Source organism: Saccostrea cucullata, unplaced genomic scaffold (assembly GCF_032062105.1).
Source record: "Saccostrea cucullata isolate Sc308-1 unplaced genomic scaffold, CSIRO_AGI_Scuc_v1 ctg15161, whole genome shotgun sequence".
NCBI classification, from domain to species: Eukaryota; Metazoa; Mollusca; class Bivalvia; order Ostreida; family Ostreidae; genus Saccostrea; species Saccostrea cuccullata.
This window is the reverse complement of record NW_026918033.1, coordinates 222-13964: the sequence shown is the minus strand read 5'-3', so window position 1 is coordinate 13964 and position 13743 is coordinate 222. Positions and strand designations below refer to the sequence as shown.

The 13743-nt window shown below is 37.2% G+C and overlaps 1 pseudogene; it reads right to left on the bottom strand.

Moving 5' to 3' along the window:
• Positions 1-11768: 11768 nt before the first annotated feature.
• Positions 11769-12593, bottom strand: LOC134237085 (uncharacterized; annotated as a pseudogene).
• Between the last annotated feature and the right edge of the window lie 1150 nt (positions 12594-13743).

The window sequence follows — 13743 nt, the reverse complement described above, 5'->3', positions numbered from 1 at the left end:
GACATATTTTGAATATTGGTATTTATTGGCTTAGAATATAAACTTTTAGTTGATCATTTTGGGTTTTCCAAGAATGTTGACCAAAATGTAGGTCAAGGTGATCTATTTTTGAATATCTAAAATACATATTGGCTTAGAATCTTCAATCTTAGTTTGTCTATTAATGCATCTTGAGCCCTCAAAAAACTTCAATCTTAAAGTAGGTCACCGTGACCTACTTGTTTTTTTTTTATAGCTTTATTAAAAATATCTTCAGTCCTAATTGGCTAAGAATCATCAAACTTTTTATCAGTTGATGCAACTTGGGTTTCAGGATACTTAGGGTTAGAGGCTTCAAATACAAAAGTGATAGGTTGAACAATTTATCAGAAGAGCGATTCAAGGCCCTTGGGCCTCTTGTTATTCAAATCCGATGTCAACTTCCTGTTTGTCTGTGCATCCATCGTTTTCATACATAACAAATTTTATCACAGTTTTCTCATTAACTACTTATAGCAGATGTTTGAAATTGTACTACACTCTTTGTTTTGGCATGCCATATGGTGGAATTGGTTTCCAAACCAAATTCGATGTCAACTTCATATTTTTCTGTGAATCTGCCTGTAAGTGTATATTAACATGATAGTGTGTATTTACATCAGAGCGGGGATATTACTAGTGAGCATTGGCTCAGTGATTTCTTGTTTGATCAGCATCTGATGAAATTTTATTGTTATGACATACAAATGGACTCTATCAGAGCTGATCCAGTGTGTCTGGTTAATTTAGATAAACTCATAAACCCTGTAAATTTTGAGTTCAGTCAAATTAAATGCACTCCAGATTGCTTTACTTGTAATTCTTATTTGAACCATAGTTTACATATTGGTATATGAATACTTGATGTTAATAAACGATGAAAACGAAGTCGAGATGAGCTTATGCTATACCCCCGGCTTCAGCGTTAGCATCGGCGTCCCAGGTTAAAGTTTTAGGAGCAAGTCCATTCCCAAGTAACTATTAGCCCTTCCTGGACCAAACTTGCATGGATGATGCATCTAGAGATGGAAACAACCAGACTTGCTTCGGATGCTGGATCTGACCTACATTTTCCACATGAGTGATCAGGTTAAAGTTTTTGGAGCACATTCATTCCCTAATGAACTTCTAGACTTATTTAAGCAGAACATGATAGAATATTGTTGTCAGAATAATTATAAAGTGTTAAGAAAATATGATGTGAGATTTGCATTACCTAAACCAATAACATTCGTCGAGGTTAGCTTCGTAATCTTTGATTACCTATGTTTCAACTTTGCATTACTAGTATACCCTCAGCAGAGCATTCATGTCCTATGGACATATTTCTGGTTATCTTGATGTCCCTCATTGACTGGACCCAATTGCTGCAGATACTGGTAAATCCGAAATGATAAAGCGGTATGAACAGATTGAATACATGTATTTTGGTTAAGTTTAGTAACCATGTCTTGCAAATTAAACTTTTTAATTTTCTGTAAATTGCATGTAACTGTGGCGGTCAGCCAGACTCGATAACCCGTGGCCAGATTGCTCAGTTGGTAGAGCACCTATCAAGAGTTTCAGGGGGTCCGGGTTGAATCCCGGTCTGGTCTGCAGCATTTTCTCCTCTACCTTTACATTTGGAGCCATGCTCTGGAATTGACATGTGAAAGACCTGCTAGGATGAGCCTGGGTTTGGGTCTTTGGAGAGCAAAAGACTTTTAAGTAGGGAAGAATGTGGCGGTCAGCCAGGTTCGATCTCCGTTGGCCAGATACTTCGGTTGGTAGAGCACCTAACCAGTTTTTCAGGAGGCCTGGGTTCGAATCTCGGTCTAGTCCACTGCATTTTCTTCTCTACTTTACAGAATTGGTGTCGTTGACCACTCCTGGACTTGCAGGTGAAATTCCTGCCAGAGGCTACAAAGAACTAAGGTTATGTCAAGGGTGAAGACCTTTTAAGAAAGGAGGAATGTAACAGACTGGACCCTGGATATTAGTTGAACCATGCCTGGGTTAGGTAGTTTAGAAACTTGGTTATGTTGAACCGTGACTGGGTAAGGTAGTTAAGAGACTTGGTTATGTTGAACCATGACTGGGTTAGGTAGTTTAGAGACTGGATTATGGTGAACCGTGACTGGGTTAGGTAGTTAAGAGACTTGGTTATGTTGAACCGTGACTAGGTTAGGTAGTTTAGGGCTTGGTTATGTTAAACCGTGACTGGTTAGGTAGTTTAGAGACTTGTTTATGTAGAACCATGACTGGGTTATGTAGTTTAGACTTTTTTATCTTGAACCGTGGGGTTATGTAGTTTAGAGACTTGTTTATGTAGAACCGTGACTGGGTTATGTAGTTTAGAGACTTGTTTAGGTTGAACCGTGACTAGGTTATGTAGTTTAGAGACTTGTTTATGAAGAACCGTGACTGGATTATGTAGTTTAGAGACTTGTTTATGAAGAACCATGACTGGGTTATGTAGTTTAGAGACTTGTTTATGTAGAACCATGACTGGGTTAGGTATTTTACCGATTTGATTATGTAGAACTGTGACTGGGTTAGGTAGTTTAGAGACTTGTTTATGTAGAACCGTGACTGGGTTAGGTAGTTAAGAGACTTGTTTATATTGAACCGTGACTGGATTAAGTAGTTTTGAGATTTATTTATGTAGAACCATGACTGGGTTATGTAGTTAAGAGACTTGTTTATGTAGAACTGTGACTGGGTTAGGTAGTTTAGAGACTTGTTTATGTAGAACTGTGACTGGGTTATGTAGTTACGAGATTGGTTTATATTAAACCATGACTAGGTTATGTAGTTTAGAGACTTTTTTATGTAGAACCGTGACTGGGTTAGGTAGTTAAGAGACTTGTTTATATTGAACCGTGACTAGGTTATGTAGTTTAGAGACTTGTTTATGTAGAACCGTGACTGGTTTATGTAGTTTAGAGACTTGTTTATGTAGCACCATGACTGGGTTATTTAATTTAGAGACTTGTTTATGTAGAACCGTGACTGGGTTAGGTAGTTAAGAGACTTGTTTATATTGAACCTTGACTGGGTTAGGTAGTTTAGAGACTTATTTATGTAGAACCGTGACTGGGTTATGTAGTTTAGAGACTTGTTTATGTAGAACCATGACTAGGTTATGTAGTTTAGAGACTATATTTATATTGAACCGTGACTGGGTTAGGTTGTTAAGAGACTTATTTATGTGTAACTGTGACTGGGTTAGGTAGTTTAGAGACTTGTTTATGTTCAACCATGACTGTGTAATGTTGAATAGTGACTGGGATATGTAGTTCAGTGGCTGGGTTACACTGTTCGGTGACTGGGATCTGTTGAATCATGACTGGATTACTAAGTTTCCCTGTGTATCGGATTTTAGTTTCCGATGAATGTTTTTTTTTAATGAGTTATGTGAGTTATGGCACAGTTGAACATTTTATTAGGTTATGTTGAGCACCTATATCATCATATATTGCTCGTTGAACGTTATTTTATTTCTAGAACCTAATTCCTTTTATCCAGGTTCACATTTAGAGACTAATTACCTAGCTTTATATGGGCTGGATTCCTTATAACAACCTTCTTTTTGTCTCGGTAGATTAACATACTTAATCAAGTAAATAATATTCTGCAGTACGTGCACATGCTAAGTACTAAAGTACAGTACCGACCGGACACAACCTAACACCAGAGCGAACCCGGAAGCGGACCCCGGGTTCGCTTCCCGTGTTCGCTCGGGGTCCGCTTCGGGTTCGCTTTCAGAAATTTTGGGACCGCTCCGGGTGCGCTTTGGGTGCGCTCCGGGTTCGCTCCGCGTTCGCTCGGGGTCAGCTCTGGGGTCCGCTAGAGCGAACCCGGCGTTCGCTTCCTGGGATCGCTATACGCACTGATGCGTGAAGCGGACCCCGCTTTAATCTCACCGCCAGTTAGCCCCGCCCCTTGTTTATTCCAATACAGTAATGGTATTGTGGATCGTTCATTGTTATGTATGCGGCGATGATGACATGTACACTGTACATGTAAACAGTGTTATAATCATGATAATGAAGAACAAATAATTGATAATTTTTTTAAAATTCAACTGTACATTCGACGAAGATTTATATGTACATGAATAATTGTTTTTATTGATTTTTCGATCATTGTCTTTATAAAATTCTTACGCCTTTATCAATTATTTTTTCCCAATAATTAGTCCAAAAACATTTCAGTATTTATAATTGATCATAATTCATATGTTAAAATATCCCTTCTATATAATATTTCTCTGATTATTCTTTGTCAAGTATAGTTACGCTGTTTTGAGAGAATGAAACAATGTACGGTTTACTAAATGTCGAGATTAATTAGAATAATTAATTCGTTCAATTATGGAAATCGCACTTCAGCTGAGTTTACCCCGATAAACCAGACGTATTTCATAGCGGTCCGGATTTCTTTCTTTAATAGTGTATATTCATGTATTCATGTATAATTCTACGTGGAAAATTAAAACATAATAATTATTTTCCTTAATAAACAAAAAGAAAATAAGAATATAAATATGCAACCCGGAGGATTAAAATAAATAAATATTAAATAATATTTTTATAATCATAATAGATTTACACAGCACATTCACACGTTTTTGCTTGTATGTACAGGGTTTGCATTTATATCGAATTAAATCAACACGTTCGATCTTATATCCCAATCGTCGGATTAATATGCTATTTCGATTGGTTGATACGCTGATTGGTTAATCGCTAATCCCGATTGACAGCTCTGTAAAGAAATACCGAACCCGCGTTCGCTCTCTGGGACCGCTACTGAAATTGGGGTTCGCTCTCTGGGTCCGCTTCGGGTTCGCTCGGGGTCCGCTACGGGTTCGCTTTGGGTCCGCTCCTGGTTCGCTCGGGGTCAGCCCTAGCGGACCCCGAGCGAACCCGGGGCGGACCCAGAGCGCACCCGGGGTTCGCTCCGGGTTTGCTTTCTGTTAGGTTGTGTCCGGTCGGTACTGTAGGTCACTAGTTCTACTTTGGCATGCTTGTGTATAGAAGTGATACTAATGGGTCATGAAATTTATTATGTTTACTATTAAATACCACAAACTTAGTGAAATCGTACTTTCGCTTGGATGTCATAATATTAGGTCTCCGATTATAAATCGAATTAGTTGCCACACATCATCATCATGTTTACAAAAGTATATTGCATCGGGATCGAATATGTGTTCTATTACAAAAAACCATACCGGAAATAATATTCCCGAAATCCAGGACTAGGTTATGTTATAGACTCTACCATATTGCCGAAAAATATACCTTAAATGGATAGCGTCGTTTAAAGCGAACACTGGTTTTATCCAGTGAATGAACAAATAAGCGTAATATAATATTTTAATACAAACACGTGGTTCAGGCAATTTTAAGTGTCTGTTGGAATCTAAACTAATATTTTTTTTGTGAATAATACAAATAGATATGGAGAGAACGATCATAGGCATTTATGTCTGCTGTTCAATCCAATCCGATGTATAAAATATATTTTAAACTAAAGAATAGATACTTATTAAGGTTTTTTTTATCTGTTTCTTATAAGAGATATATGTTATCGCTTTTCGACAAAGACACTTACCAAAAAATATACACAAAATATTACTGTCATTGTATGACGGGTTTTGTAGATTACAAATATATAAAACAATACAATAATATTAATGAATTATGGAAAATAACCCTATGAAAAAAAGCTTCCTTTCAACTTAAATTAAAAGCTACTTTTCCCTAAATTACAGAGATCGTGGACATTGTGAGCACCTACAAATTGTACAAATAAAGAGCAGATGGTTTCTGTCAATAATTTATCTTGATATACTTGTATTTTATATACCATATATGCATCAATAAGAAGTTTAAAAGATCTTTGCAGGATACCAGAGTCAAACGAGCAGCAGATGTAGCCTCAGATCACCATCTACTGACAGGCAGCATCAAGCTGAAGCTTAAGAAAATGAAAACAGAAGAAAACTCTCAGAGAATCAGATATAACACCAGGTTTCTTCAAGATACTCAACTCTTACAGGAGTACAAGATTGCGGTGAAAAACAAATACCAAGCCCTACAAGAGATAGGTGAAATACTAGTAACAACAGTTGAAGATCATTGGAAAGGGATAAAAAAAACCATCACAATAAGCTGCCATGAAATACTTGGAGTGAAAAAGTATCATCATAAAGACTGGATCACAAATGACACGCTTAAGAAAGTAAAGGAGAGGAAGGATAAGAAGGCTGTGGTCAATTCAAGCAGAGCTGAAAAAACAAAAGCACAAAAAGATTATACAGAGGTCAACAAGACAACAAAACAAAGTATTAAAGCTGACAAAAGAAGGTACATTGAGGAACTGGCAACAGAAGCAGAACAAACTGCAAAAGCAGGAAACATGAAGCTAGCTGGGAAGCGAATAAACAAGAAACAATGAAAGACAAAGCATGGAAACAACTAGAAGGGGAAAAGGAACAAAGAAAGAGATGGAAAGAACATTTTGAAGAAATGTTGAATAGGCCAGTTCCACCTAACCCTCTTAACATTACACCAGCAGACGAAGACCTAGACATAGACTGGGGACCTCCTACTAAGGAGGAAATCAAAATAGCGCTAAAACAGATGAGGAATGGCAAGTCAGCAGGGCCTGATAATATTCCAGTCGAGGCACTTAAAGCTGAATTTGACAACTCAACCGACATACTCCACCCACTTTTTCTGAAAATATGAGAGCAGAAACAATCCCTGAAGAATGGAAAGAAGGACACCTAATCAAGCTTCTAAAAAAGCAGACCTCAACAATTGTGCCAGCTATAGAGGACTAACACTGTTGGATGTTTAACAGGATCATACTGAACAGAATGAAAGAAGCAGTGGATGATAAGTTACATGACCAACAAGCTGGATTTCGTAAAAATAGATCTTGTGCGGACCAGATAGCAACGTTGCGCATTATCATCGAGCAATGTTGCTGAATGGAACTCCTCCCTCTATGTAGGCTTCATAGATTACGAGAAAGCCTTTGACAGTGTTGACAGGGAGACAATATGGAAACTTGTGCGACATTATGGAGTTCCTTGTAAACTGGTAAATTTCATCCGCAACTCATATGGACACCTGACATGCAGGGTCGTACATGGAAGACAACTGACGGAACCTTTCGAAGTCAAAACAGGAGTTCGTTAGGGATGTCTTTTGTCACCCTTTCTGTTTCTTCTTGCAATAGACTGGATATTGAAATCATCCACAGACAATAGAAGAAATGGATTACAGTGGACAGGCACAAATGCAGGAAAAGATTTCAACAGTGGCAAAGACATCAGCACAGATTGGACTCAACATCAATATTGCAAAAACAAAGATCCTAAGAGCAAACACACCATCACATGCTCCATTAAATATAGAAGGTCAAGAAATAGAGTAAGAAGAACATTACACCTACCTTGGCAGTATAGTGGACCAACAAGGAGGAACAGATGCTGATATAAAGGCAAAAATAGGAAAGGCCATAGCAGCAAGCCTGCAATTGGGAAACATCTGGAAGACCAAGGGAATAACAACATGCACCAAAGTCAGGCTTTTTAACACCAATGTGCTTCTATATGGTTCTAAGACATGGAGGATGAACGTTTCCACCATAAACAGGATCTAGATATTTGTCAACTCTTGTCTGAGACGCATCATCTAGATTAGATGGCCCGACAGAATAAGTAATACCAATCTGTGGCAAAGAACAAACCAAGCCCCTTTAGAAGCAGAAATAATGCAGAGAAGGTGGAGGTGGAAAAGGCATACTCTACGCAAGCCACATAAAGAACATCACAAGCCAAGCCCTATCCTGGAACCCCCAAGGAAAACGTAAGAGAGGGGGGCCAAAAAGCACCTGGCGGAGAGATTTGGAGGCAGATATCAAAAGAATGGGGAAGGACTGGAAGTAGGTAGAAAGCATTGCTCAGGATAGAGGGGCTGGAGGAATCTTGTCAGCGGCCTATGCCCCCTATACAATCGAATAGTTTTCATAGGTGGGTTTCTGGACTGAAGCAGAATTTGTGTTTCCTTACGCTTAGACCAGACTAGCTCTAGTTATACTTTTGTTCTACGTCGCTAGCATTATGACCACCCGAAATCCTACAGCCATGGTTTTAAATTATTGTTACAAAGGTGCAAAATAAGTGACAAAATAGCTTGAATTCTTTATTAAGACAAATACTTTTTAATTTTTATTTTAATGCAAATATTGCATTTTTTTCTTGGGATATTAGCTGATAGCACGATCAACGGTGGACATAAAAACAACAATATAATCTTCTTTTTTGTTAAATTGGTCACATTAATAATTTACAAGCAAAACAAATGGTCTCCGGTGTATTTTACAGGGCTAAAATCCAAACTATGCATCTGTAATTATGTTATCTTTATATGATCATACTACATGTATGAAAGGCAAAATGTAACTGAAACTCAATAAAATAAGTATAACTTAGAATGATTGAGTTTCTGGTTGACAATATCTATGTGGTTTTTAGAGACAATGTCTTCCAATAATCTATTAAAATTCCCTTGGGAACCAATTGCGCTCCGGTATTAGCAGACCTGAAGCAGAATTTGTTCAAAATCTTATACGAGAAAAGATAGACACTTACAAGTACTTTCAACTCTGCATTAAGATATATATATATATATCGACGACGTATTGTCAATTAAAAATGCTTATATTAATGTCGATACAATATATCATGATGAGCTGGAAATATATCAAAGTGTTGACACATCTGTTTCATATTTGGATACTAGTATTTCACTTGAAAAAATACATTATTGGTATTCTAACTACAAAGTTTTATGATAATCGTGATGACTTTAACTTTTCAATCGTCAGTTTGCAGTTATGCCTTTATCACCAGGATATGATATTTACTCGTATATCTCGCTCTATTAAAAACAAGTTGATGAAACAAGACTCTCAGCAGTCTCGTTTAAAGTCATCATTTTGTAAGTCCTATGGTCGATACAATGACTTGTCAGCACATACAATCTATCATAAGATCATAATAAGGTTTTTCATACTTATTGTTAGACCATTACACACTGAATTGTTGATTTTCTGCTTATATTTCTAAAAGCAACCTTACAAATTCCTTTCCATATCATTCCAGTATAATCCGATATGTGTGGGAGGATGTATGAAAGGGTGTGTGTGTGTAAGGGTGTGTGTATATGTTAAAATCCTTTGCATGAAATATGGAAAAAACGAACAGTATTCAAGATCAAAATTCCGTAAAACAATTACAAAACAGGAGCAGAGCAAACACGGATCTCCGAAACATCAGATGTGGGATCAGGTGCCATGAAGGAGTGAGCATCCCCTGCCGACAGGTCACACACGCCGTCTGCTCCTTGTCATGATCAAGAAATAACGGGAAAATCCGTCAATTCAGTGTATAAATAATGTACAATTGGTATGAAAAATGTCAGTCAGCATTTGACTCAATGATAAATTGTATTTGCTGACAAGTTCATTGTATCGACCATAGAACTTACAAAATGATGACTTTAAACGAGACTGCTGATATTCTTGGTTTATCAACTTGCTTGTCAGTAATTTACCTCGTTTTAGAAATTGTTCATATGTAGAGCATTATCTTGCGTATCGAATCAACTGAGATATATAAACTCCGCATGAAAATGATGAAGGTATATTGCTGCATAAGTAAGGGTCTGAAAATCCATTACAAAAATGAAATTTTGGAACAGAGCAGACAGGATCAGGTGCCCTAGACAATTAAGCATCACCTGCAGACCGGTGTCGTATAGTGAGACTTCTCTCCAAGTTAGACCTTTTCCCCGAAGACAGGCTATATAGTGAGATCCCCCCACGAAAGACTGGATATACTAGTATAGTGAGACATAACTTAGGGAGGTTTCATTATTCATTAATTAGTCATTAATGAGTAGTTAACATCAATGTCATTAAATATAGGGATAACAAGCATAAGTCAAGAATTACATGTACCACAATCACAAAGTGATTTAGTCATAATGCAAACAGAATTAACTGCATACATGGATGTTTTATACTGTTCAATATTTTCTTTGAACAAATACATCAGAAACAAAACAAAAGATGGATGTGCTATTCGCGAAATGGGGAGTCTTATGCCTTTTAACTTCAAAGTTATTGTGAATCCTGAAAACTGTTAAGGAATCTACTGTGCAATGTTTATCTCAACAGTGGATTGTAAAGTAAGAAATGTGTCTACGTCCTCCGATTCCTTCAAAGTTTTGTCTCATTGGCATTATCGTCAAAAACAACATTATGAGTAAAGGTACTTGAATTTATTGATCTGCAGAAGAATTGTTTTTAGCTCACCTGAGCCGAAGCTCAAGTGAGCTTTTCTGATCACATTTTGTCCGTCGTCCGTCTGTCCGTCTACCTTTCTGTCTGTCTGTCTGTCTGTCCGTCTTTAAACTTTTCACATTTTCGACTTCTTCTCAAGAACCGCGGGGCCAATTTCAACCAAACTTGCCACAAAGCATTCTTGGGTTAAGGGAATTCAAGTTTGTTCAAATGAAGGGCCACGCCCTCATTCAAGGGGAGATAATTGGGAATTAATGAAAATTTGGTTGTATGTTTTAAAAATCTTCTTCATCATATTCATATGGAGATACTAGTATACTCAGGTAGTGTAGATTCAAGTTTCTTCAAATCATGACCGCCGGGGGTAGGGCGGGGCCAAAATGGCCGACCAAAGTTTAACATAGAAAATTATAGGAAAATTCTTTTAAAATCTTCTTCTCAAGTATAGCAAAGCCATAATTGATCATATTTATATGGAAGCATCCTCAGGTAGTGTAGATTCAAGTTTGTTCAAATCATGACTCCCGGGGTAGGGCGAGGCCAAAATGGCCGACCAAAGTTTTACATAGAAATATATAGGAAAATTCTTTTAAAATCTTCTCAAAAATAGCAAAGCCATAATTGATCATATTTATATGGAAGCATCCTCAGGTAGTGTAGATTCAAGTTTGTTCAAATCAGACCCCCGGGGGTAGGGCGGGGCCACAATGGCAGACCACAGTTTTACATAGAAATATATAGGAAAATTCTTTAAAAATCATCTTCTCAAGAATAGCAAAGCCATGATTGGTCATGGGACTATTTTTGGATTTAAACTTTTCAATAATAAACCAATTGCTACTTTTTCCTAGCCACAGTGCTCAGGTGAGCGATGTGGCCCATGGGCCTCTTATCTCTTGTTGTTGTTGTAGTTGTTGTTGCAATGCTTCCTCGCTAGTTAGACACTTGGCGCAATAAATAGCCAGAAAAAGAAATTGAGTTGAACTATTGATCGACAAGATCAGATGTGTTGCAAAAACAAGAAACAGAATTGAAAAGAGAAATAACAACAAACAGAACAGGAAACGGAATAAATAATAAAAACTTCGAGAAATAATCGATGATGATACATGTATTACAAAGAGATATATAATCTCTAGTATTTATTTCAAAAGTTACATTCTGGAGTGTTTTATTTTAAAAAAAATCCTTCGACTTGAAATTGAATCTCACAACAACCATTATAATCAACTAAATACATGAATTTAATGGAATCACGTTTCCTGTATAGGATTCAATTTTGATCCACATGCAGAGCTTTAGGAAATGTATTGTTGAGAGAGACATAATGCTTGTATTAGGTGTGTAGATAACGAATAATAATATGTTCTTAAATGAATAAATTAGCTGAACACTGAAAGATAATTTGTGCAGAAGTTGTTAATTGAAGTTGAATTACTACATATGGCTGGTGGACGACCAAAACTGACTCCAGATGAGCCAGATAAGGTAGTGGTGTTTAACAATGTCCCCATTTCTTCAATCTTAGTAAGCCTTGATTCAATAAGTTCTCGTTTATTTTTCTCAGGAAGCTTCTGATAGAATGGATTCGTCTTATATCTGGTGAGCTTATGTGGAATCATTAATTGGACATCTTGAGCATACAATTCTCTCAAGCAGTACTCACTGCCATAGTAAAGGCACTTCATAAGGCATTCGACGTTCATAATGGTTCCGTCCTTTCGCTTTCTTGAACTCAAGTTCAGTTAATAGCCATGTTTCACACTCCATTAAAGTATATGCACTTTACATCGTACTCGTGTGCTAATGGCAAAAGGTCTGCAATACTTCTCTCTGAAAATAGAAAAGAAAGAATTATTTCTCTGAATGTTTGTTTTTAACGAAGTTATGATTTTTTAAAATAAATTAAAAAGCATATACCAGAAAGAATAACATATTCTCTTGGAAAAATACATCTTAGAAACAAAACGAAACTGGAATATTCCTTTCCAGAGAGACAGACTTCTACTGCGTTCTTTTCTTTTAAAGTCGTCGGTGAACATTTTTCTGAATACGGGTGACGCATCCATCAGCACAGCTTTGATTACATGTATTTTCTTTTCTTCCACGATGAGAGTTAGATCTGTCAGCTCTGGATCGTACGGGAAGTAGTCAACTTCTTGTTCGCCAGGTGTCTTGAAAGATGTGTCTTCTATTTTTGTCGCCATGCCGTTGTTGTAATCTTCCTCGGAGGATGACAGGCTTGAAAGCGGAAGTGAGTTCTAATGCATGCTGTCACTGATTGAAAATATGTATTTTTAATATTCGTTGTCATTGACTATCTGGTAAATTAAGAATCGTGATTATAAAGCTCAATATTTTCAATATGCATTCATCAGAAAAAACATTGGAGGGGTCGATCGATTTGGTAGAGATTGATTTTTTTAAAAAGCTAGTTACCCTTTGCATAATTTTCACAATACGTCAACCAAGGGAGGATCGATCCGAATAAATAGAATAAAAAACCATTCCGAAAACATTAACATAATCTCATTTGAATTATGGCTCAAAGCTTTTCTCGTAATTTAATTATTCGATAAATTAATTATTACCTTGTATAAAGTTAAACAGCTATTATTCAGCAAATACATTTCAATGAAGCTAAATGTAACTTCAGACATTAGGAATATCCCTAGTAGCTTAATGACAAAGTCGCTAAGAGGATATTATTTGAGAATATCTTTATAAGCCACTGAAATACTTATTTCCCAGTTTGAACGTTTTTGTATTTGTATATGGGGTTGAAGAGTTCTAATTCTTAAAGGAACTGTTTGCTGTAATTTAATGTTTATATACATGTTTACACTGAATTGACGACGGATTTGTCGGTTACTTCTCGATCATGGCAGGAGCACACGGTGGGTGTGACCGCTCGACAGGGGATGCTCACTAGTAGTATAAGCGGCCTAGATAGACGGGTCAACTGAGTGCACTTTTTATGCAAATGAGGTCAAAAAGGCTGGATTCTGATTGGCTAAGCTGCTGGGTGGGTCGAAGGAGTGCAGGTTGGGGGTCTGGGGGATAGGGAGGTCAACTGAGTACAGCCCTAACCCTAACCCCTAACCCTAATCCTAACCCTAACCCTGGGGCTAGGTGGGTCAACTCAGTACACAGTCCTATATGTCCAATAGGGCGCTTACACTGTACTAGCTTCTTTTTTTTACTACGCTGCTACTACGGTTCAACGCTGCTACTACGATTTGGTAGCAAGTCAAGAATGTGATTATGACGTCACGTTTTCATTCACAGTCAAAGCCTAGCCAGTTCAAACTGGATTTTCCGAAAACAATAACAACACAATACAGACAATAACAGATT